This window comes from Notamacropus eugenii, chromosome 1 (assembly GCF_028372415.1).
Source record: "Notamacropus eugenii isolate mMacEug1 chromosome 1, mMacEug1.pri_v2, whole genome shotgun sequence".
NCBI lineage: Eukaryota > Metazoa > Chordata > Mammalia > Diprotodontia > Macropodidae > Notamacropus > Notamacropus eugenii.
In genome coordinates this window covers 383495723-383522710 of record NC_092872.1, presented here as the reverse complement: position 1 = coordinate 383522710, position 26988 = coordinate 383495723, and positions in this window count along the sequence as shown.

The following is a 26988-nucleotide window of genomic DNA, read 5'->3' as shown; positions in this document are numbered from 1 at the left end:
GCCAACAGGGTATTGTGCCTTAATATAGATCCTATGCACTAAAACCTGTGTATCCTGGAGAAATTTCATGAGGATGAGTAAATGGTTCTGCTCAGACCTCAAGAAAACACCTGGGACTGATGGAGGAAAGATATGGGAAAAGAGTTCTAAGCTAAGTAGAAGGAAGAACATTCTGCCTAAAATAACTATCCAACACACACACACACACACACACACACACACACACACACACACAAAGAAGAAGAAGAAGAAGAAGAAAGAAAAAAACTGTCACAGTAGGTAGGGAGCTTTCTTCCACTCTTAGTCTCTAAATAGTCTGGATTAACACTAGGCAAAAATGTAGAAGAGATTCATGTTTTCAGATATGAGTTGGACTTAAAGCAGTAGCTCTCAAACTCTCATCTCAGGGCCCTTTTACACTCTTAAAATTTATTGAGGACCCCCAAAACTCTCTTGTTTCTGTAGGTTATATCTATGCTTACCATATTAGAAATTAAAATATCTTAGTATTATTTTTAAATAGTTTGGACCTCATAGGCCCCCCAAAGAAGGTCAGGGAACCCCCAGGTGTGCCTGGACCACACTTTGAGAACAGCTAGACTACAGGACTATGACATCTCTCCTACTTCCAAGATTCTATACATCTATGATTCCCCTACCTGCTCTGGGACTGAATTTGATCATCTGTTAAATGAGAGGGTTGGACTAAATGATACAGAAGACTCCTCTAGGTCCATTTTTTCCATGTTTTAGTGTAGGATTACCCTTTGAAGGGTCATCTTCCATTCCTGACATTCTACATTTAAAAGTCTCTTCAAGTTCTAACATTCTGTTGTCTATGAATTGGCATGTATGTTAGTTGGGATAGCTATGTGGTGCAGTGGATAGAGAGCATTGGGCTTGGAATTAGGAAGATTCATCTTCCTAAGGTCAAATCTGATCTCAGACCTGTGTGACCTTGGGCAAGTCACTTAACTCTGTTTGCCTCAGTTCATCATCTGTAAAATGAGCTAGAGAAGGAAATGGCTAACCACATCAGCCAAGAAAACCCCAAATTGGGTCACCAAAAGTTGAACACAACTGAAAATGACTCAACAGCAACAACCTTAGTTACATTAGTTAGTTTGGGCTCTAAGAACCCAAAGCCAATATGGAGGAATAAAGCAGGGTGACATCAATTTGACAGCTGAATGGGGAATGGAGACAGTTGTGACAGACACCCCAACCAGTAGGCTATTACTATAGTCCCAGGGAGAGGTAATAAGAGACTGCACCAAGTTGGTGGCATTATCAGATGAGAGAAGAGAACATATATGAAAGGTAATATGAGAGCAAAATCCTTGTGAAATCAAGTTAAAATAAACATCAAGGGAAACCTGGAAGAAATAAAGGAAGGGAAGGAGAGAAGAGGGAAGGGAAGAAAGGGAGGAGAGCATTGGTTATAGACTGCATTCAAGTTTTATAGTAGCTAAATTTGAGGAGGGCAAAATACTTTCACATTAGAGATCTCATATTATCGTCAAACATGTCTTTAAAGTAGCCCCACTTTTGAGGCCTCAGTTTCCTCCTAAGTAAATGAAGGAGCTAGTTGCTACCTTGTTAAATTTAATAATACACTTTTAAAAAAAATGAGAAAAGTTCTAGGTTTTTCTATACAGCCCTCTTTTGGCACTTTTTTTGAATATTGGAATTTTTCTATCAGTTGATCACTGTTAAGCTCGTAAACAGACTGAACTAGATTATCTCTTAAGCCATTTCTAACCCAGGCTTTCCATAGTTCCATGATTATGTGACTAAATGATATATATATGACTCCTAGCCCTATATGTCCAGCTCTCTAGCCAAATGTGTCACCAACTGTCTATCGGACATTTCTAACTGGATATTCTATAGACATTTCAGACACAATATGTTCAAATCTCTCCCCTCATCTAAACCACCATTTTTCTGTTTAGGGCAACAGTATCCTTACAATGACCCAAGTAATCCATCAATCTCTACCTCTCTCTCCCTTACCCCTCACATCTATGCAATTGCCAAAATCTTTTCTATTTTATTTCCACAATATATTTTTCATCCATCCCCTTCCCTCAACCTATATCACAACATCTCTCATGTACACCTTCATCTTCTCTTAACTGAAGTAATATAGGTAACTGACTCCTAATTGTTTTCCATCTTTATCATCTTCCTGCATCCAAACCACTCTCCATGTAGTTGCCAAACTGATATTCCTAAAAGATAGTTCTGACCATGTCACCACCTGTCTCGAGAAACTCTAGTGGCTCCCTCTTACCCCTAAGATAAAACTCCTTGGTTAGCTTTTAAAACCCCTCACAATCCAACACCTATCTCTCCAAACTTCTTACAGATTATTCTCCTTCACTCACTCTACCTTTGGGTCAAATTGCCCTATTTGCTGTTTCCCACACACAACATTTTGTTTCTGATCTCCATGCTTTTCACAGGTGTCCAGGGTCTACAATGCATTCATTTCCTCACCTCCACCAGAAGAATCTCTTTCAAAACTCATTCAAGTGTCCCTTCCTACAGAATTCTATCCTGATCCTCCCAGAAATTACTTTGTACTTTTTTTTTAAATTAATCTGCTGTGTGCATGTTTCCCTCCAATAAAATGTAACCTTGCTGAGGGTATAAGGCCATTTCATTTTTATCTTTGTAGCCACAATATCTTGTACAGTTTCTAACACATAGTATACACTTACTCAAAGCTTGTGGAATTAATGAATGAATGAGGTCCCTTCCAGCTCTGATGGCTTATGGTTCTTTCATTAGTGAAATGATTTCTAAGGTCCTTTGCAGTTCCAAAATGCCATTCTTCTTTATTTCGGTATAATATGTGTTGTCCCTATTTCATTGAGGTATAGAGAAGTAGAAAGAAGAGACAGGAGACCTAGAGGTGAGAGGGCCCTTTTTAGGTCATCTGGTCCTACCCTTTATCATGCAGGGGAGGAAACCAAGGCTCAGATAAGTTAAGTGAATGTTTGAACTAAGGTCCTCTGATTACAAAACCCACACTTTTACATTGCACTACATAAGACTAAAAGAGAGGCCTCTGCCTCTGCTCCATCACTGAACCACACAGCTTCTATTCCTCTAATTCTTCTAGGGAGCTTGTACTTCCATTTTCCCCCAGTTCCTTACCTGAGGGCCTTGACTCCACACATATGTATGCATGCACACACACATATACTCACAAGCACACACACATACACAGAGAGAGACATACACACTTTCTATTATCTTTCCATAGAACCCATGAAGAAACCTTTCATCTTCTGCAGGATCCTTCAATGTTTAAGCACAGAGAACATTCCCCAAGCTTCTGTATTTGTTCTTTAAAGAGCAGGTCTCCCTCTGTGAGCTTAGTGATAAGAGCATGTTGGATGGGAGATTACTGCTCTTAGTAAATCTGGCATGCGGTGATCCGTACAGCACTCATCCACTTATTAATCAATCATTCATAACCCAGTTTGTGTTGAGATATTCTCAGGGGCTGTTATGCTTATTATGAGAAATTGGGACTCTGCTGTCACTGTCACATTGGGTTCTGATGGCCTCATCTGGGGGCCATCTCCTATGTAGCTGTCACATGTACTTAAGAACCCGCTCTTTGTGCCATCATCTGATTTCAGAATACAGAGGAATTTGCTTTTGGTGATAAAAATTAGAACTTATCACTGCAGGGCTAGGCAAGGAGAAGTAAGTAATGCAAAAGTTATAAGGAAAGAAGGAAGAGGAAAGGGGAGGGGGGAGAGCTCGACTTCTTAAGCTCCTATTCTAGATTGAGCCTAGTGTAAGCCATCTGTGTCCTCCATCTTCAACCTTTGCCATTAATTACTGTCATCTTTCTCAAACTGGGGCATGGAGGCCCCTAAGGGGACCATGGGAAAGGTCTAAGGAGAGAACAGAGATAAAATAAAGAAGATTTGACCTAACAGCAATTCATGTGAAAAAGACCTAGGAGTTTTAGTTGACAACAAACTCAGTATGAGATAACACTATTTAAAAATTGTTGCTAGAGTCAGAGAACCTGAATTGGTCCTGGCTGTGCATTTGTGGCCTTTTTGACTCTAGACAAGTTTCATCTCTGATGCTTACTACCTGGATGACCTTGGACAAGTCAGTTAAACTCCCTATTCCTCAGTTTCCTCATCTGTAAAATGAAAGAGTTGAACTGGATGACCTCTGAGGACCCTTCCTGATCTGTATTCCAGAACCTATGATGCTATGACCCTCACTGGTCCTCAGTTTATTTATCAGTAAAATGGAGATAATATGGTACCTACCTCACAAGGTCGTAATCATCAGTATCAGGGGTGCTATATACATTCTACCTCACAGGACTGTTGTGAAGAAATGTTTTATAAACATTGATATATTTTTTTTAAGAAAAGCCGTAAGTTTCATGAGCACAGCCTTCATTTCATGATGGCATCATTAACTGTTAAGCTATACAAATGAAGTGAATCAGATCTTTTCACCACCATATGCCTTCCTCCATATGCCCTCCTCGCCAAACTTTAAAATCTATTGCTGGGACATGAGAAGAATGAAGGAAAAGTTGATTTTTGTGGTGGGAGATAGAAGTAGAGGGAGTAGAAACAGGAGATAGGATATCAGGACAAACGATAATGATTTCTTGTGATTGGAAGGATAGCAAATTCAATTCAGCAAACTCAGTCAATAAACATTTCAGTCAATAAACATTTGTTAAGTCCCTATTACTTTCAAGACACTGAGCTAAGGCCAAAAATCAACAAACAATAAAAGCCAGTAACCAGACTCAGGGGAGTTTATATTCTACTGAGGGTTACATATATGTAGATAAAGAAATACAAAATAATTTCAGGAGAAAGAGGGGAAAAGAGCAATGAGAGGAAAATAAAGAGAGAGAATGAGGGACAGAGACAGAGAGACACAGAGAACTGAGTACTAAGGGAATCCAAAATGACTTCATGTAGGAAGTAGCACCTGAGGGACATGATAAAGTTGACACTTGCATTGCCAGATCTAGCTCAGCATTTGGGAGGCTCTGAAAAAGGATATGTCAGAAAGAAGAGGTATTAAGTTGCCTATCAAACTGAAGGTCTCTGTAGAGCCATTGTGTTGATCTCATTGTTGTACGCCTGTGAAACCTGGACAGTCTACCAGCTTCATGTCAGAAAATTTAACCACTTCTATTTGAATCGTCTTATGAAGATTACCTGGCAGGATAAGGTCCAGGACACTGAGATATTTTCTTGAGCTAAACCACCAAGCATTCAAACTTAACTGCAGAAAATATAAGTCCAATGGACTGGCCACACTGTTCAAATGCCAAACTTATGTTTGCCTAAAAGACTATTTTATGGATAATTCACACAAGGCAGACACTCACATGGTGGTCAGAAGAAGTGATACAAGGACATTCCTAAGGTCTCTCTGAAGAATTTGGTATCATTTGTGAGATATGGGAGATATTGGCACAGGATCATCCAACATCATCCTGAATGAAAAAAGGCATTGTGCTCCTTGAGCTAAGCAGATTTATAGCAGCTCAAAAGAAACATGGCATTCAAAAATCAAGGGACATTGCTCTCCCAAATGGTCATAAAGACTATTTGCCTGACCTGTGGTCACAGATCACAGAGATTCCAAGCTCACATTGGTATGATTGGCCACAGCTGGACATACTATACATTGACCTCAACATAATGGCGTCATTTTGGTCCTGTTCAAGCACAAAGGACCGACAACAGCACCTGAAGAGAGCCTGAAAGGAAGTTAGGGATATTGAACAGCTGAGATAAGGAAAGGGAGCATTCCAAGCACGGGAGATAGTGTATTCCAAGATTTAGAGAGAGGAAATGGAATACTCAGTTCAGAAAACAGCTAAGAAACCAGTTTGGGTAGAACGTAGTTTATAAAGCAGATATTACAAAATAGATATAAAAAGATAATGGGAGCCAGGTTGTCAAGGGCTTTATATGCTTGCTGAGCTAAGGAGTTTGTATTCTACCTCCAGAGGCAATGGGCAGCAACTGGAGGTCTTTGAACAGGAGTGATAATCACTCTATGCCTTAGAAATATTAATTAATAGCTGTGTGGTAGTGAGCTGGAGAGGGGAGAGCCCGGGAAGTAGGACACCAGTGGTCCAGTCCAAACACCTAGCAGGGGATGAGGTCCTACTAGAGAGCAGAAGCTTTATGCATAAAGAGAAGACAGATGGGAGAGATGCTGCTCTCAATAGTCAATGCCTTCTTGAGAAGTAGGGAATGGGAATGAGAAGCTCAAAAACTGAATTTCTGTGCAAAGTGCAAAGACCCCAAGAACATGACCAAACACCCCATAAACCTAGGAAGCAAGGTTGGCAAGGTGACACGATGGATAGAACACTGCACATGGGAGTCAGGAAGACCTGAGTTCAAACACAGCCCCAACCACTTATTACTGGCTGTGTGATTCTGAAAAAAGTCATTTAATATCTCTGTGCCTCGGTTTTCTCATCTGTAAAATAGGGACAGTGTTGTGAAAAGTTAATGAGATAACTAAACTTAAGTTAGCTCTTATTATTACTGATCAATCTTAGAATATAAGAACTTCTATCAGAGCTAGAATCTAACCTACTCCAATCCTGAGCCAAATAACAAATCCTGTTTACAATATCCTCAACAAGTTGTCATCCAGGCTCCCTGAGTGAGCATCTCCAGCTCAATTAACTCAACAAACATTTTTGAAGTATTGCAGAGCACTGTAAATCCAGCCTTGTGCTCATCAAGATCTTGTATCTTCTACCTCTAAAGAGATATATTCTTGTCTGCCCTTGAATTTCATGTCTTACTTTTAAGGGGACTTCCCTTCACACATTCCGACATATACACCACCAGAAATAAATAAATAAAGGGTGCTTCCTGAGGTAATACAAGTTGGAAGATTCAGAGAATGTGTCGTTTCTCCCTCCCCCAATTCCAATCCAACTATACTTACTCCATGTTAGGTCCAACTGGCTACAAGCAAGCATGATGTGATAGAATGAGTGAAGAGGCATTGGGAGAGGAGGAACTGTTTGTTTCATTTCTGTTTTTGTGTCCCCAGCACCCAGCACAGCAGAATGCCTGGCACATGGGAAGCACTTGATAAATACTTGTTGATTGATTGATTTGAATGATCACACTCAGTTGCCTAAGAAATATTCTTCAACATTTAGATGATTAATGAAAAATTAGGATGTGTTAGTAGTTTCTAACAAGTTAACAGTGCTGCCTATGGTGGTGTACAACCCTCTCTCCACTTTTGTCATTGCTGTTCAGTCATGTCTCACTCTTTGTGACCCCATTTGGGGTTTTCTTGACAAAGAAACTAAAGTATTTTGTCATTTCCTTCTTCAGCTCATTTCACAGATGAGGAACTGAGGCAAACATGGTGAAGTGACTTGCCCAAGGTCACACAGATAGTAAGTGTCTGAAGCCAGATTTGAACTCAGATGAGTCCTTCTGACTCCAGGCCCAGGGTTGTATCTACTATACCACCTAGCTGCCCCTACTTTACATCTGCTATATCTTATTTGGGTCTTACAACCAACCCGTGAGGTAGGTGCAATTATGATTCCTGTTTTACAATTGTGGAAACTGAGGCAGGTAGAAATTAAGTGATTTGCCCTAGGTCACACATAATTAATTGGTGAGACAGGCTTTGAACTTGTGTCTTTTTTACTCCAGTGATCCAGGTCCAGTACTCTATCCATTACATCACCAATGCTTAGCACAATAGTTATCACATATTGAACTTTTAAAACGCTTTTTCATTTATTCAGAGTGTAACTTTTATAAACCCAAAGCCTAGGTCAGGGTCTGGTGTATGCTAAAGTGCTTAAATTAACACTCATTGATGATTCGATTTAAAAATAATTTTTTTTTGCAGCCACCACCTTTGAACCTAGAGTTGAGTGCCAAGGATTCTCTTGTGGAAGGAGAGTAACAGATCTATTTGGTCCCTACCTAGGAATGTTTTCATGAGGCCAGAAGCAGAAGCAAATGGAAACAACCTCAGGATAAGGACACAAGTGAAGTTCAAGAGCTGCTATGGAGAAAGAACTTTGTCTCCTGTAAGGCAGGAATAAGGGAAACTCTGAAGGGCATTTCTGTGGTAGCAAAGACTCTCGTTGTGAAGTCATGTCCAATTCTTTGTGATCTCATGGACCATACTGTCCATGATGTTTTCTTGGCAAAGATACTGGAGTGGTTTATCATTTCCTTTTCCAATACATTCAGGCAAATAGAGGTTAAATGACTTACCCAGGGTCACACAGCTAATGAGTATCAGAGGACAGATTTGAATTGAGGTCTTCCTGACTTCTTTCACTGAACCTCCTAGCTGCCTCCTAGCAAAGACTCTGCCAGGTGGCAAATCTCCCTCTGCCTGAGCAGATAATCTATACCTTGGCAGGGCAGAAGGCACCAGGCCAGTAGAAAAAGAGTTACATTTGGAGCTCTAATTGTGAGGAACCATGGAAGAGAGAGCTGTGCCTGAAATATAGATTGTGAGTTCCTCAAGGGCAGAGGACTGTCTTTTGCCATTGTTATCCTGAGCATTTAGCGCAGGGCATAGCACGCAGTAGGCACTTAACATATGAAAGAAAAGCTATGCGTGAAGCATGGATGGTGAACTCCTCGAGAGATGACCCTATCTTTTGCCTTTTTTTGTATCCTCCAGGGACGGGCACATAGTAAGCACTCGGTAAATATTTACTGGCTGACTGAAGCTGTCCAGTGAGAGCAGCACCAGCAGGAAGAGAAGTCTCATCTTTGGGGATGAATGTACCTCTAGAGAGTTAGGCAGTGGAACACAGTGGAAAGAGTGCTGAATGTGGAGATAGGGGAACCAGACCTGTATCACGGTTCTGTTGTTTATTACCTGAATAACCTTGAGCAGATCACTTAACTTCTCTAGGACTCAGATTCTTTACCTTTAAAACGATGGGGTTGGAGCAGATAATCTTTGAGGTCTCTCCTAACTTTAAATCCATGATGTAATGGTGAGAAGACATCTAAATTCTCTTCCAAATCTAAATCTGTGATTTCATGGGATTTTTTTGTTTCTTGTAGTTGCTATTCAGTCATGTCTAATTTTTCATGACCAAATTTGGGGTATTCTTGGCAAAGATACTGGAATGGTTTGCCATTTCCCTCTCCAGCTCATTTTACAGATGAGGAAACTGAGGCAAACAAAGTAAAGTGATTTGCCCAGGTCACAAAGCTAGTGAGTGTCTGAGGTCACATTTGAACTCTGGCCTTCGGGACTCCAGACCCAGTGCTCTATACACTGTACCACCTAACTGCCCCCTCCTTTTAAATAAAACTTTATTCTGTAATATTGTCAAACAGGTACTTGTAAGCAGAGGATCAGCACATTGGAAATATCATGCATATATTTCTCAAGGTTTTTCTGGGGGGGCGGGGCTGAGCCAAAAGGATGCCTACTCCTCTCTACCAAATAAAGAGCACCCAAATTTAGTGCAGGTCCTCATCACCTCAAGCCTAGATTATTACATTAGACTGTTGATGGATCTGTCCACCTCAAGTCTCCTCCTGCCCAAATCTATCCTCCATTCATCCACTAAAAGTGATTTTTATTTTTTTTAATTAATTTATTTATTTTAAGTTTTCAACATTCATTTCAACAAAATTTTCAGTTCCAGATTTTCTCCCCATATCTCCCCTCCCCCCACATCAAAACACCAAGCATTCTAATTACCCCTACCACCAATCTGCCCTCCCTTCTAACATCCCTCCCTTCCTTTATCCCCATCTTCTCTTTCGTCCTGTAGCGCAAGATAAATGCCTATACTGCATTACCTGTATTTCTTATTTCCCAGTTGTATGCAAGAGCAATACTCAACAGTTGTTCCTGAAACTTTGAGTTCCAACTTCTCTTCCTTCCTCCCTCCTCACCCATCCCCATTGGGAAGGCAAGCAATTCAATATAGGCTATATATGTGTAGTTTTGCAAATGACTTCCATAATGGTCATGTTGTGTAAGACTCACTATATTTCCCTCTATCCTATCCTGTCTCCATTTCTTCTATTCTCTCTTTTGACCTTGTCCCTCCCCAAGAGGGTTGATTTCTAATTGCTCCCTCCTCCCATTACCTTGGAGAGTAAGAAAAGCACCAGACTAAAAGACAGAAGAGTTAAGTTTGAGTTCCAGTTCTGCTGTTGATTGAATTTGTGACCTTGAGTGACTCAATCTCTCTGAGCCTCAGTTGTCTCATCTGTGAAATGGGAAGCAGAATAATTACTCTTCCTACCCTACAGGGTTGTTGTAAGAAAGGCATTTTGTAAACCTGAAAGAATGAAAAAACAAAACTGTGAGTTGCTGCTATTACCTATGCCATCTCTAATGGCCTACCATGCCCAACTTTCAGTGTCTTTATTTGAAACCAAGAGAAAATCCTTCCCGTATCACATAGTTGGCTGGTCTTATAAGGTCCAGGGAAGGCTGGCCGAGCACAAGATTACCTCTATAGTGCAAAAGATAGGACTTTTTAAAGAGCAGGAAGATGGAACAATCAAATATTCAGAGGAATAGGACTGCAGATAATAGAAGAGCCCAATGCCCTTGAAGACACACTTCTGGGGGCTTTCTTTGACTCTGTGAATTCAATAACTGCTATTTTACCCATTGGGCAAACCAATATCCTCTCCTGTAAAATTTCAGGTAAACATTCATTCATTCATTCAATAATAGCCATAACTAAGAACTATGGGAATTGAAACACATTCAGTAGGGGGAACAAAGGGCAATTTGACCAGAGATTCACTGGTAGGGGGCATGTAGTCATGCTCCAGAAGAAAACTAAGGGCAAGTGCAAGCATGCCAGGTGATAAGAATTGCCATCTTCCATTTCCCTTCCTCATAGAAGTTGAGGGGAGGATGGGTCCCTAAGGTGGGGTACTATGGATTGAGGTGGAGGACCCTAAGGATGGTAGATAGAAGAGCCTACACTATGCTGTGGCAAGGTCCAATAGAGAACCACAGGGTGAGAAAGTAAATTCCTTCAGAGAAGAAGTACCCTCCCTGTGTGTCATTGTCCTAGGCCAAAGCCCCATTTGTCCCATGCTAGTTACAGTTCTACACTCAATAAAACATTGATGAAACACTTACTCTGCATAAAGGACCATATTTAATGCTACAGAAGGAGAAGAAGAAAGGAATAGGATAATAAAAAGACAATTAAGGCACAGTTCCTGCTCCTGTGAAGCACACACTCCAGAAGAGGGATATGATATGTGTAGTAAGTGAACAATAACTAAACAGACTTTGCTTTGACAAGAGAGAAAAGAGGATAAGTGTTAGGGGAGGTGCATGGAAGGAAACTGGCATTGAGCCATAGAGCCAATGAGCTAAAGAAATTTTTGGTACAGCAAGTCAAAATCCCTAGAAAATGTGAATCATTTCCCCTTCACTTAGTGATTTTACAACTTTGGCTTTTTGTATATTGGGGTTTTAAGAAAAGGATGTAGTTGGGCAGAGTGGATGTAACATAAGTACAAAAGCTATAGTGATGCACAGGTCAGACCTCTGATATTTTCTCTCCTTGCAAAGCTATGAGAGATTCAACAAGGCTGCTCGGATCATAGATGTTTGAAGCTGGAAGGGACCTTGGAGACCCCACGTCAACTGCTATGTGTTATTCTGGGCACTTCAGTTGATTCAGGACATTGATAAGCTAGAGAGCACCCATGGTAGGGTAAAGATGACAGTGAAAGGCCTTGAGGTCTTGCCTTGAAAGGATTGATATTTAGGGATATTTAACCTAGAGAAGATTCAGAGATAACATGGTAATTATGTTAAAGTATCTGAAGGATTTCATGGGGAAAGGGGATAAGACTTACTCTGTTTGGCCCTTGAAGGAAAGGTGGGGAACAACAGGAAGAAGTTTGTTGTTGTTCAGTCTTGTCTGACTCTTCATGACCCCATTTGGGCTTTTCCTGGCAAAGATACTGGAGTGGTTCATTATTTCCTTTTCCAGCTCATTTTACAGATGAGGAAACTGAGGCAAACAGGGTGAAGTAATTTAAATCAGGGTCATACAGCTAATAAGTATCTGAGACTGGATTTGAATGAGTCATCCTGACTCCAGGCCCAGCACTCTGTGCACTAATACCTTCCAAACTATTAGAGCCTTCCAAAAGTGCAATGATCAGTTCTGGTAGGCAATGGGTCCTCCCTCACTAGAGATCTTTAATCAATCTGGAAAACCAGATGTCAGGCATGTATTAGTGGGGATTCCTGTTTGTGTATGGGTTGGATTAGATGATCAATAAAGTTCCTTCCATCTCTGAAATGCTCCTGGGAGGAATCAGAGGCCCAGAGAAGGGAACTGAAGTCACACAGGTAGCAGGAAGTAAAGTCAGATTTAAACCCAAACCTTCTACTTTCCAGTACAGTGACCTTTTCCCACCACACCATGACAAATCTAAGCAAAAAACAGGTTCAAATTTCACTTCCTAGGACCACAGGTATAGAACTAGTAGTAGTCTTAAAAGTCATTTAGTCTAATTTCCTCATTTTACAAATGAGGAAACTAAGGCCAGAGATATTAAGTGACTTTTAGGTAATAAGCACAAGACTTGATATTTGAACCTGGGTCCTCTCTCTCCAAAACCAGGGCTCCTTCCACTACATCACACTACCTCAAATCCCCTATCGCTGTTCCATCATGCCTACATGACAAACTTTTTGTCAGACTCCCAAACTCCTAACATATTTTTTTTGCTCTGGTCATATACCCCAATGACAATGTCACTTTTTCAGCTGGTTCCTCATTGTGGAATGGCAGCTCATTACTTCTTCCCAGATCAGCTGTATCACAAACCCAACTATAGCCATTCCAAGCTTTTTCTTCTCTCCTCAGTCCCCTAATACCACTCCCTAACTACTCTCTCAGTGAAGGACCTCATCTCCTATTTCATTATTATAACAATATCCCAAACTACTACTCCAAAAATTTCCCTGGTCCTGATTACTCACTATGCCACCTTGGCCTCTCTGATCCTCAGTTTCCTCAACTTCAAAATGGATAAAGTAATGTGGCCTCAACCTGCTTTACAGAGGTACCATGAGGATCCTGTGAAATCATTACTGAGAGAGAATTTGTCACATAGAGCAGTATAGAAATAGGAAGTCTTGTTACTATGGTCATTGTTCTCTGTCTAGCGTGTTCAGTGGGAATCTGTGATCACTATTTATGACTTTCCTCCCCTGACTTCAGGCACCTCATCCATGCCTGCATTGTACTTTTCAGACTCAGAAAAGGCCTTAAGAGGAGGCACTTAAATCCCAAAATAAAACAGGTCAGAGTTGCAATTATGATCAATGAAGCAGGCCTCGGTGTGTTGTGCATAATTAAAATGACTGTAGGACCTCTCTATAAATATCAGCTGGAGAAGAATCATCTTTTTCAGTACAGGCAGAAAAGTGAGACATAAACTTGACCTTGAAATAACTTTACTATTTCCACGCCAAAGTAATCGTCCTTCAGGGGGAAGGAAGATTGTGTTTGCCCTACTCATTGCTTTCATCCGGGACAAGTTCTCAGGGTCAGGCACTACACCTCCATTAACCACTCAGTAAAGATGCCAGCATTATTCCCTAATCAGGAGACACCTTGTCTATTTTTCTAAAACCCCAAAGAGGTCAACGGAAGGGAGGTTCTATTTTTCCCCTCTAAGATTCCCAGCCCTGTGTCCAACTGAGGATGTGCTTGGAATGAAGAACAAATCCCGCCAAACCCTGGCCATATGCACACCTTTAAATATTTTACTTAATGCCCATCCGTCTTCCCTGACAGTGCCGTGCTCCTCACTGCTTGGCTGGAACAGAGCAAATTCTCTCACACCATTTACTCAATCTTTTTTGTAGGAACTAGGAGATATTATTCACCCTCTGCCTAAAAAGCCTGCCTAGTGTGGGGGGTGGGAGCAGACAGCGAGCCTCATTTTCCTAATTTCATATTTGATTGAGCATTATTAAAAGAGCCATTAAAGCTATGAAATTCAGTGCTCATGGAAAGCTTAGGAAGGAGTAGCTAAGGATACATATAAAAGAGTTATTCTGCCTTCCCCCCTCTTAGCAATAACACTTAGGACTTATATATTGCTTTTCATCTCCTGAGCTCTTTACAAACATTAACTGTACAATTTCTCCACGGTAAATGCTAAAACGGAGTCAGAGAGGGCCTATAATTTTGTAGTCACTTCTGTGACACTCAGTTCATCTCAAGATGATATAAACTGTACCTCAGCACCTACATTTAACCTGGCTTTGGGGATGGAAAAAGGGGAGGAAATAGTTCAAAGTTCTCATTGAGTTTTGAATCCCATTTCCATCCCCCAAGGAAAAGGTTCTGGTTCAAAGTTCTTATTTTCTGATATTTTTTTTGACTCCTCTGGGGTTTTGTTGACATATTCTACTTAAGTCTTGAAAGAGGAATCTGTCAATTAAATTCTGTTACATTATTAATTTGGACGTCTGAGCTAGATTTCCTGGCCTATTGCTAGCATTGTACTATTTCAGTATAAGGATTAATTATATGAATGTGTGAAGGGTCTGTGAATTTGTCAGTACTGGGAACTCTCAGTAAGAGAACTCCCTCCACCCAGTTAGCCTGCAACCTGTCTATGACTTCATTGGATCCTACATAGATTTAGATATTGAAGGAACCTTAGATATCATCTAGCCCAACTGCCTCTTTTGAAGCAAGGGAAAATTGAAAGAGGGGAAATGACTTAAAATATAGGCTCTTAGTTCATAGATCTAGAGCTAAAAGAGATCTTAGAGGTCACTTAGATCAAACCCTCCCCACCTCCCATTTTACAGAGGGAAAAAATTGACTCCAGAATAAGTTAAGCAACTTGTCCAAGATAATACATAAATTAAGCCAAAGAGGCTTCAATTGTATCCAAGTTATACAATTCCAAATCCATTCTTTCCATTGCATTTTATTGAGCTCCCTCCACCCATACACATCACAATTTATCTCTGATTATGTAGTACCACAGCATCATAGATTTAAAGTCATAGAGTAAAACCCCCTTACTTTACAGATGAGGAAACTGAGGCATAGAGACACAAAGTGACAGACTCAGGTACTACAGACCATAAGCTTCAGAGGTGAGATCAGAGCCTAGGTTTTCCTAACTCCAAGCCCAGCTTTCTATTCATTACATATATCATGCTGCCTCTACATCGAAGTAATGACTATTTTCAACTCTAACTTGAGGTTTGTATTTATCAGCCCACACTTAAAAGCTAACTTTCTGTTGTATAATCATGGCAGAATGTTATGGCTATGTGCATTATCCACAGCAGTTATTATTAGACAAATGGCAGTATTATTCACTGGAACACCAGGTTCTGTCTAGTCTTCCTTCACAGTCTCTCTCAGATTTATCCCTATCTCTCATTGCCTCTAGGACCTCATCACCTCACACCTGGATTTCTGCTAAAGCAGCAAAATTAAGGGAATTCATATACTCACAGCCTGAAAAAAGGAAAGATAGGCTGGTTAAAAAAAATCAGAGGAGAGAGATACTGAAAATATTTTATTTCTTTTAGTTTTCAGTTGTTTACCTCCCAAAAAAAAGCTGTTATAAATATTTTGTACATATAGAACCTTTTCCTTTTTATGTTATATGCATGTGATGGAATGTTATTGTGCTATCAGAAATTTTAAAAATAGATTATTTCAAAAGAATAAAGACTTGTACAAACTGATGCAGAGAGAAGCAAGTGTCTCAGGGCAGAACTTGAACACCACTCTTCCTAACTCCAAAATCAAGCAACTAACCACTCTACCATCCTGCCTTTCCAGAGAAAGTAAGCCACCGTTAACTATCTATGCTGTGGTTGCTATTCAGTCAATTAGTCATGTGTGAGTCCTCATGGCCCCATTTGGGTTTTTTTTCCTTTTCTTTTGGCAAAGATACTGGTTTGTATGTAATGGTTTGTTGTTTCTCCAACTCATTTTACACATGAGGAAACTGAAACAAACAGGGTTAAGTGACTTGCCCAAGGTCACACAGTTATTTGGCATCTGAGGCCAGGTTTGAACTCAGGTCCTCCTGACTTCAGGGCCAGTACTCTATCCACAGTACTACCTAACCCTACGCAACTCACAACTTCTTTATGCCTGTGTTTCCTCATCTGTAAAAGAGGAATATTAAAAACACAGGTATGTGGATGAATGCATAACAACTGGTTCACTGGAGGGGAAAAAATGTACTCATGACACATTTTAACCTGTATTATTAAATTTTCTTTGTCACTTAAGTCTAGATAGTCAACAAAATAATAGAAAAAAACAAACCATGATTTATAGCCCTCATTGATTTCCTTAGCACATGTACTCACACTAAAAATTTAAGATGTGGATTGGAATCCAGTTGACCAGCTCAATTTCTTTTACTATCACACATTTCCCTGCTGTCTTATTTTTGTCTGAAGCTTCTCATCGGTTATATGTCGTAATCTACTCATACCCCTTATGCACCTCTCCATTGTCTTCTAAGGGTTACTCATGTTCATTTTTCAAGACTGTTCCACATCTTGTAGCCATGCAACCATGCTGGTAGAATGGTTTTTAATACCAACAGCAGATGATAACTGTGTAAAATGGGAGATCTAGCAAAGGAAGAGACACTATGATAGGATTCGTACACCAAAGGGACCCTTAGAGAGAATAATGGGTGGTAGTTATAGAGTGCTTTTAAGCGTGCAAATCACTTTATAAATATTATATCATTTTATCAATAACCCTGGGACACAGGTGCCATTATTATATCTCTTTTTACAGGTGAGGAAACTGAGGCAGATGCTGGTTAAGTGACTTGCCCAAGGGCTCACAAAACACAGTTAAGTGTCTGAGGTTTTATTGGAATTCAGGTCTTTCTGATGCTAGGTCTAGCCCTCTGGCCACTGCCATTGCATCACCAATCCCCCTCCTTTTATAGATGAAAAAGCTGAAACCCAAAGAAAGACTTACCTAAGAGCACACAGGAAGTTGGTAACAGAGCTGCAAAATCCTCAACCTGGCATTAAAAGCCCTCTGATGTCTGGTTCCCCAAGTGTTCCATGTAATTCCAAATTCCGTTTGTTTTTCTTTTTACAAGACTCTAAATTAAAAAGCAGTGATTAACAGCATGGAAAGCTATAGAGAGATTAAGTCAGATGTGGACAGAGAAGAGGACATTAGATTTAACAGTTGAGAGACTGTTGGTAACCTTGAAGGGACCAGTTCCAGTCAAACTGAAAGTGGGAATAGAAATCATATTATAAGGGGTTGAGAAGCAAGGGAGAAGTGAAGTAGAAGAATCAGACTGTTAAAGAAAAGAAAAATAGGATCCAGGCAGGGTCACATGAAGGTTTATCAAAGATGGAGAGAACTAAGCACATTTGTAGCCTGCAGGGAAGGAGTCAATAGAACTGGTTATTTGCAGATAAGAGAAAGAAGGAGGGAATGATCTCTGGGGAAAACTCCCAGAAGAAATGAGAAGGAATGGAATTGCCTACGCAAAGAGGTGGATAAGGCATAACAAAGATAGAGTTGCTTCTTACTTTGAAACTGGAACAAAGGAAGGGAAGATGGGTAAAAATGTAGAGGCATGGCTAGGAAAGAAGTTTAATTATTCTCGATAATGTAGAGATAAGGTCATCTGCTCAGAGGCTGTGTGGAGAGGGTGTAAGGCAGTAGTATCAAACTCATATAGAAATGGGGGCCACCCAACTGCACATGTGGATCCCTGTCTTTCCGAAGAAAGAAAGTCATCATTAACTAATTAGTCAATTAGTCATGTCAGAGTCCTCATGGCCCCATGTAGGTTTTGTTTTGGTTTTGTTTTCAGGTTTTTTGGCCACATATTGACTTAGAAAACCATTTATTAAGTTATCTATATTCTATGGTATTTTTATTAATTTTGGAAAACATTTCCCAATCTGTTTCAGGTACCCTTGGCAGTGCTGAAAACAATATGTGTTTTTGGCACTCCCAGGGGTAAGGGCCTAAAAAAAAAAGGGAAGGCTCACAACGAATGTTAAGGGCAGAGTGATACACAGGTAATTAGGGAAGAAGGAAGAAGGCATGGCCATGCAGAAGTGAAGATCCAGTTGAGATTAGGTAACATGAATTTGTAGTGAACTCCACTGGAATGGTTAAAGGATTTCTTCCCATGGTATTCAGTATCTTGAGAGTAGAAGCAGAGAAAGCAGATGGTTGGTAAGACTAGATAACCTTTAGTATCTCTTCCAATTCTGGGATTCTGGGATTCTGGAATTCAAGTACATTCAATTCATAATGTGCTTATCCTTAATAGGGACAAGATTCTGGAAATATAAACAAAAAAAAAAAAAGCTGTCTTTATACCCTCAAGAAGATTATACTCTGTGAAGGGAAGAGGAAGGGATACAACATACACTGGTATAATAGAATCAGTATCTACCACTGCCTTCGCACTCTCCCCCTCCCCTCCAAAAAATGGGGATTAGGCTAGATAGAATTTCCCAAAATGCAACAAAATTGATCCAGAGGCAAGCCAAGGCTCAAGTTGTTACTCCTTGGATGAAGATTCCTAAAGGCCTCCTACTGTATTGATGGGACTTCCTGAAAAGGTCACACCCATGTGGGATCAGGGCCCTTCAGATTTGGTGAGTGCTCCACTGCTGACCAGATGCATTTCACATTTCAAGGACATAGTATACCTGAGCTAAATGCTACTGTACTGTATATACTGTCTAGGTTAGACGTCATTTTTTGTTCAAACAGCAAAACTGCAGACACAAAGTAATTTCAGGAGAGAAAATGCCAGTAATTGTAGTATTCAGGAAAGGCCTCAGGTTGAGAAGTAGCTCCTGACCTTTGCTCTGAAGGAAGCTAATGATTTTAAGAGATGGAAGTGTGGAGGGAGCACATTTGAAACAAGAGGGATCACTTGCCCAAAGACGAAGAGGTAAGAGATAGAAAGTCACATACAGAAAATTGCCAGCAAGCCAGTGTGACTAGAACAGAGAGAGTGTGAACAGGAGTAATTTGAGATAAGGCTAGAAAGGTAGGTGGGAAACAGATTGTGGACGACTTTTAATGCCAGGCTGAGGATTCGGTATTTTATCCTAGCACAACAGGGAGCCATTGAAGTTTTTTGTCTTTTAAGAATACCTATTTGACAGTCCGGTCAGAAGATGGATTAGAAAGAGGGAGATACTAAAAGCATGAAGACTGATTTGGAGGCTATTACAATAGTCCAATCAAGAGGTCGATGAAGGATGAATTGAGATAGAAGCAGTTGGGAAAAAAATAAGGGAACAGGTGTGAAAATTAAGAATTAGTGGTCTTTCTGTTACTTAGGGGAGATCCATAATGCAAAAAGATCCACCTGAGAGCAAGTTTTCTCTATCAGCCAAGGGTCTTCAAAAGAAGAACCACTCAAGACAATCTAAGAGTAGCTGCATGAAAGGCACAGGGGCAGACAACATCACAGAATGCAATGAGATAGGCTTCAGTATTTATAGACCATATTTTCAAAGGATTTATAGTCTCAGGGAGACAAGTTGTTGCATTTGAGATTTGTTCGCAAGGATTTTTCCCCCATGTCTCCTATCCAAGATACCAATCGTTGCTTTAACTAACTAGATCACTCACTTGCCTATACAATTAGCTAATAACTTCTTTTGGCTACTTCACAAAAAAGATACTGAATATTGACCAGGATCAACCCAGAGATAATCTAGAATTGGACAAATGTATTGAACAAATGTATTCACATTCTATCTAAGATTGTCTTTTATGTAACTAGCATTTGATGAGAGAAAGCTAAGCTTGGATGGAGTAAGATAACTTACCCTCTCCTCTAGAGTGTGCAGAGAGTGTGCTTTTTATTCTGAACTCCAAACAGAACATTATACCCCTGTACTACCAATATTTAACACCTGGTCAATGCATACAATTCTTGTCCCAATACCCCTCTGGAAGAGAGAAAAGTGAAAAAGAAATCAACCAGCCCCAGCTGTCCTGGAGCCTACCTGATCTTCCCTGGCTGGTCTACTGTTCATCCAGTCACAGCCCTGTTTCTATTCTCCACAAAGATGGAAATTTCAGTCTCCCTTAGAGACAGGGAGAGCTAGAACTCAGATCTATCTATGCCACATGCAGATGAGATCATCTACGTTAGCTGATTATCCATATTCATTTATCAATTTTATTTATTTTATTATTTATTATCAAATTACATATTATCAAATCGTCAAACCAATATTTATTGTCAAAGTTGAATCCAACAAGCATTTAAGTGTCTACTTCGCATACTTTATTTAGGATACTGTGCTTGTCGCTAGAAAAGAGAGACCAGAACGAAAAATCATAGTACTGTCAGGGGGCTTATTATGTAGTAGGGGAGAGAAGATATGTATAACTAACAAGGCATAATAGAATAGGATGCATTCATAGATCTCCCAGAGTGGCACCAGAGATCCAGAGAGAGGAGTTCTTTCTGGTTGGAGATATCACAGAAGAAACTGACCCCTGAGCTGGACTTTGAGTTATAAGCTAAATCCCTTCCTCCTGAATAATGGAGTAGCTTAGCCTTCAGGGAACAAGTTTGGCTTACCTTCAAACTGAGATTTTTCCATCTCTAGTCCTTTCTGATCCTTCTAAATCCTCCCTAGTGTAAAGAGGAGGGAAATGACCTAGTGTGCTGGAATGAAAAATATGCTGAATACTAAGAGACTCAGGTTCTAATCCTGGCTTTGCCACTCAATGACATTAGTCAAGTCACAACCTCTTTCTGCCCCTTTTTCCTCATCTACACAAAAGGCATGGTCAGAAGAGCCCTAGATAAACTGGAAAGCTAAACTACAGCAGTGTGGTACAGTAGGAAGAGCACTGGTCAGCTAGGCTGTGAATCAGACAGCTCTAATTCCTAGAGAACATAGGTCAGTAAACCAAAAGACATGGACTAGGATGGGGAAGGGCCTCGAAACTAAGAGAATCTACTAAAAAAAAAAAAAAACTAGGGTTGTTTAGCCTGACCAAAAAAATTCTTAGGGAAGCCCTGATCACTTTCTTCCAAGACCTAAAGGGTTGTCACATGGAAAAGGGATTACTAGACCTACTCTTCTTGATTCTAATGAAGAAAATTCTAATGAAGAAAGACAAATGAGTAAAAGCTTGCAGAAGTAAAAACTACCTTTTTGTTTTTGAAGAGAACCAGTGACATCAAGAGGGTGATGTCTTGAGTTGCCAGATAATTGGATTTAAGTGAGGCATAGCTGTGGAAAGTCATCAGCCTCACTCACTGCTCCAGAGTCATCAGAGTTGACTTGACAACTGGCAAAGACTCCGGATGCAGTGGGAGACTTTGGCCTTTTTAAGTTAAGTTCTTTCCCAAATCTGTTCGTTTGCAGCAACCTCCATGTAGTAATTAAAGGCTAGGTAAGAATGGCCTGATTTGCTTTCATAAAGAATCAATTTGGGAAGGGAAGACCCTCAGAGTTGGGAATTTGGGGTCTATATAAGAAAATAATTCCTTAAAATAGACACAATAGTGTGGGGAAACAGGTGGAAGGGCCAGTAATAGTACCCATCCCTGGAGTGTACCTACACATCAGGCCCACCTTATATGTACACCAATGTTCCTTAAGAACTAAAGCTTCCTGATAATGAATAAGTTACCTCACAAGTTAATGAGTTCTGCATCACTGGAAGTATTTGAGCAGAGGCTGGATGTCAATGAAGAGTTTAGAGGGTACTCTCATAGAGGGAAAGAAAACTGGACTAGATGATCACCCTCTATCTATAACACGTTGTGCCTCTAAATGTATTTAAAATTTAAAAAAAAAAACAATTACCAGATTTATTGCCTCAATCCTGTCAGGTCCCTGTTTTTCAAGTATTAAATCACAAAACCTTATGCTAGAAATTCTTCCTAATAAGTTTACTTACTAAATAAATTTGTTTAACCAAATATGTTTAAAGGCCCCATGGTACAGTGCAGTGTAGAAACAGATCCCTGCCAGTCCCATATTGGGTTAGAAAACCACAAATTAACATTATCTGTGTTGTATTGTATTTTTGTTGTTTCATTAAACACTTCCAAATTACTTCTAATCTAGTTTGGGTTGTACTTGGGGGTTTTGCTGACTGTTCAACAGCTCTTATGTAGTGAAGGATAACAGCCAGAAGTTTAGTTAGTAGGTAAGCTTATTAGGAAGAATTCCTAGCATAAGGTTTTGTTATGTAACACCCAAAAAGCAAGGACATGCTGTTTGTGAGATTCATGTAGAAGAGAAGTTGAAACAGATGACTTTCTTACTAAAATTCAGGGTGTAAAACCAAACCTGACTCATTCTCAAGTTTGTCAGGAGGATCAAACTGGAGAGTGGCTATAACAGGGTTTTGAAAAAATTTAAAATGCCGTAGAAAGGAAGGTGGTGGCATTTGGATCTGCCCTCATTCCCCCGCCTCCAAGCAAATCTTGTCTTAGCCTAGAAAATCTAGATGGGCTTTGTGAAATCTTCAAAACCAAAATAGGCCAGGCATCGAAATGGGACTTTCAAATAAGTCATTATTTAAGTCAGTGAAGAGATGTTCTGAGGTTTCATAAATCCAGGAGAAGGGGAAAAAAATTGAACTGGCAAGAAGCAAAAGCTAGTCCTTAATAAACAAGCTTACCTGCCTTCCTTCAATCGTGTAAAAATAACATGCTAAACACCAGGCCCTGTTGCTATGCCACACTGTCTCTAAGTATGTTGGGTACAAAGGGATGGAATTTATATGTCCCTAAGGACAAAGCATAGCAGTGCATCTAAAATGATCGCATCCCCTGAGAGCAACACGTAGGAGGTACTAAAAATGGGAAATGGAAAACACCTGATTTATTGCCCTAATCCTGTCAGGTCCCTGCCTTTCAGGTATTACATCACAAAACCTTATGCTGGGAATTCTTCCTAATAAATTTATTTACTAAATATGTTTAGAGGCAGCATGATTTAGTGAGTATAATATTAGACTTCAATCAGGAAAACTTTTGAATTCTGCCTCAGATATTGGGCAAGTGACCCTGGGCAAGTCATTCTGGACCTCTGTTTCCTTATCTGCAAAAATGAGTGGATTAGTCTCCATAACTTCTAAGGCCCCTTCTGTCTCTAAACCTATCTTCTGGTCTTACCATTTCTAGTCTGGGATGAAGATAAGGCTGTCAAGTTTACGAAAAATTGAAAAGTAATACTTAATAGTAATAGGCAACTTTTCTATAGTGCCTACTGTGTGCCATGTGCTGTGCTATCAACTCTTTATGAATATTATCTCATTTGATCTTTATAACAAGACTGAGAGGTAGATGCTCTTATTAACCTCATTTCATAGTTGAGGAATTGGACTTGCCCAAGATCACACAGCTAGTAAGTGTCTGAAGCCAAATTTGAACTCAGGTCTTCCTGCCTCCAGGCCCAGTGTTCTATCCACTGTGTCACCTGGGTGCTTCAAAAAAAAAATTTTGTTTAAAAACCCATCCCACTATCAGATATCTTTTATCAGAGCCACAGATTCATCCATCAATGTGTTGTTATTATAGCTGCTGCTACAGCTTTAAGGCCTAAACAAAGTCATGGTATATGAGAACAAAAATGTGTTTGGGTACTGACCTATGATTTTGTTGGTATGGACTACTCCCAGTGCAGAAACTCCCTCCACTATTGCTGATCAATAGGAGTTCTGAAGTATATAGTCTAAAGAGTGTTGCCTAGAGAATTGAAAGGTTTAGTGGAGTGTCCAGAGTCACATGGAAGGACATTAACTGTGCTTTTCCTGATGCTAAGTTTGACTCTGTCTTCAGGCCCCCAGTTGCCTCCTTTATCAAAATACAAAGGTGTTTTACAGGTATGGTGGATAGAGAGTTTGTCTGGAGCCAAGAAAACTGAGTTCAAATCCAGCCTTTGATGCAAACTGACTGTGACCTTAGTAGTCCCAGAAACTCTTTAGGGGTATAAACTAAAGAAAAAGTATTGACCTATGTCAATAGATGGAGTTTCCTCATCCATGTGTTTCTCATGCCACTAAAATCATAGGCCCAGTTTCTATCTCCACCCTTGGAATCCAAATAATCAATTATATTAATTATCCAAATTAAATAGAAAGAAGAGGCAGAGATTATTCCCAAAACAACGACTGATCCTAAAATACTTACACAGTCATACCCACTTAGTAGTGGAGGTAATAACTATAATAATGCAAACATACGGTGGCTCAAGGTTTACAGAATCTCAGAGGAGAACATGTATGTCAAGGTCATCTGTTCTGGACCACAGCTGAACAAAACATGGTCCACCAGCACAAGCACCCACCCATACACCCACCCACCCACACATACACACACACACACACACACACACACACACACACATTCCTTCTTACTGTTGTTCAGGCACTTTCAGTTGTGTCCAACTCTTCATGACCTTATTTAGGGTTTTCTTGGCAGAGATACTGAAATGGTTTACCATTTCCTTCTCCAACTCATTTTACAGATGAGGAAACTGAGGTAAACAGAGATAAGTGACTTGACCAGCTTCTCATAGCTATTAAGTATCTGAGGCCAGATTTGAACTCAGGAATATAAGTCTTCCTGACTCCAAGCCCAGCACTCTATCCACCACACTACCTAGTTGCATGCACACACACACACACACACACACACACACACACACACTCAAATATCCATGACAAGTGATCATCCAGCCCATTTCACTTTCAAATATTTCTAGTTATTAGAAAGTTTTTCCTTACATCAAACCTAAATCTGCCTCTTTGAAATTTCTGCTCTTGCTCTTAGTTCCAACTCTTGTGGCCAAGCAGAATAAGTTCAATCTCTCTTTCACGTGAACAACCCTACAAATGCTAGAAGGTGGCTGTTCTGTGCCCCTGTGAGTCTTTATCAAGCTAAGTATATGTTCCAAATACAGCAGAGGAAGGGAGCCAAGTTCTGGGTGCTGAATGTAGAATTTGGAGACACTGGGAAAGTATCTTCAATCTAAAGAATGGCAAGATGACCGGAGAGCAGGGTGTAGAGGAGATGCCAGGTTTGGGGAAACACCCTGAAAGCACTCCAGTGAGCATTACAATGCCCAGATGCTCTTGCCCTAAAAATTGGGAATTCCTTCTTCTTCAAAATTATTCAACTCGGTCTGTTATAGGAATATTATTGGAGGTTTTTTTGCGGAGAGGAAAATATTGCAGATTTTATGATTAAATTCTCTAGGCTTTAAGTTGAAGAGAAAGCATCCATCTTCATTGACAGAAGTGCCTCACCTGAAGCTCTCTTTACCTATGAAATCATGAGTCTGATCAAAAAGAAAAGGATGAAACTATAAATATGGGGATTCTCTCTGCAGCTATTGAGTGGGGTATTTATGGTAAAGGACATTGGCCATGGTGCCTAAGCTCTAGCTGTGTACTTATAATTCTCTGGTCTCTTAAGATGATCTTCCTGGCTAGAATGCTGCATGTTCTTAGTGGAAATTGTGGTGTTTGGAAATTATTGCTGAGAGACTTAGAATTCTCAATGGAAATTTCAGGAAGCCAGAGGCTTCTGGGCAATGTGTGAACCACAGGGAAAGGATCCACTGATTTTGCTTCAGCTGAATTTTAGGGCCAATATTCATTTGTCTGGATTGGTCAGAATATAGGTCACCCTTGAATAGAGGCTGTATCACTAAATATGAAATCCAAAATCAACTATATTTCACTGACCTTTAGAAAAGTAATCTTGCAAAAATATAATCAGCCCCCTACAGGACCGGACAAAATGCTTCAATATTATATACCACCTTATACTCTCTCTAGAATTAATAAAATAAGAGAAGTAAAGATCTATGCACTTAAAAATAAAATCAGTTATGGATTTTATTTGGGTTTCATTAGAACCAGATATGAGGAGAAAGTACAATTTATACTTGAACCAAAGACATAGTTAATGTTAGGTGACATTAATGATTAATTAATTAATTAAAGATATAGTGCCAACCAGAATGTTTTCTAAGACATGCTAAGCTGATCAAGGCCATCACAAGCTACTATTGATTAAAATCCAGGAAACTGTAGGAGACTGTACCCTGTCTCCCAATGAACCAGTCTAATAATCCTGTCACAAAAGAAAATAAAGTTAGTTTAGTATGACCTATTTTTAACGAAACTGTTTGCTCCTTATTATCATTACTTCCCTTTCTACATCTTTATTAACCATTCCTTTAATAACAATTTCTTGAATTTTGCCCAGATTTAAGTCAAGTTCACTGGCCTACAGTTTACAGATAACATTTTTACTTTTTTAAAAAAAATTGTTTTTTTACTCTTTTTTTTACTTTAAAAAAAATTGTGCTCCAGAGCGGCAGCACCATCTCTCCTCCTTATAATCTTTCAAAAGATCAATGACAGTGACTCAACAATCATATCTACCAATTCCTTCAGCACTCTGAGAAACAAAATTCTGCTGCCCCTGCTGGCATGAGCTCATCAAGATCAATATAAGATCCTGAAGTCAATTTCCTATCTTCCTATTTATTTTAGGTTTCAATTCCCAATTGGTTCTTTTTGTTCCATTGTTTCAAGTCCAAAGATCATTCTTCAAAGAGAAAAATAGAAGTAAAATGATTTCCTTCTCCCCATCATCTGTTACCAACATCCCATTAACTCCAAGAAGCAGTCCTTTTCCTTCTTTTTGATCCTCCTTTTTTCCTCTAATATACTTTTTTAAACTACCTGTTATTTGTCTTTATCATAAAACCTCAGCTTTAGTTCATCCTGAGTTTAATATCCTTGACACTCTTCTTACAGAACCAAGTCATTCTTTGGTATTCATCCTCCATTGTCTTCTGAACATCTTTCCTTTTTTTAAAATCTAGGTCAGTTAAGGAGTTTCCTGTGCAGGCAAACTAACTTCATTA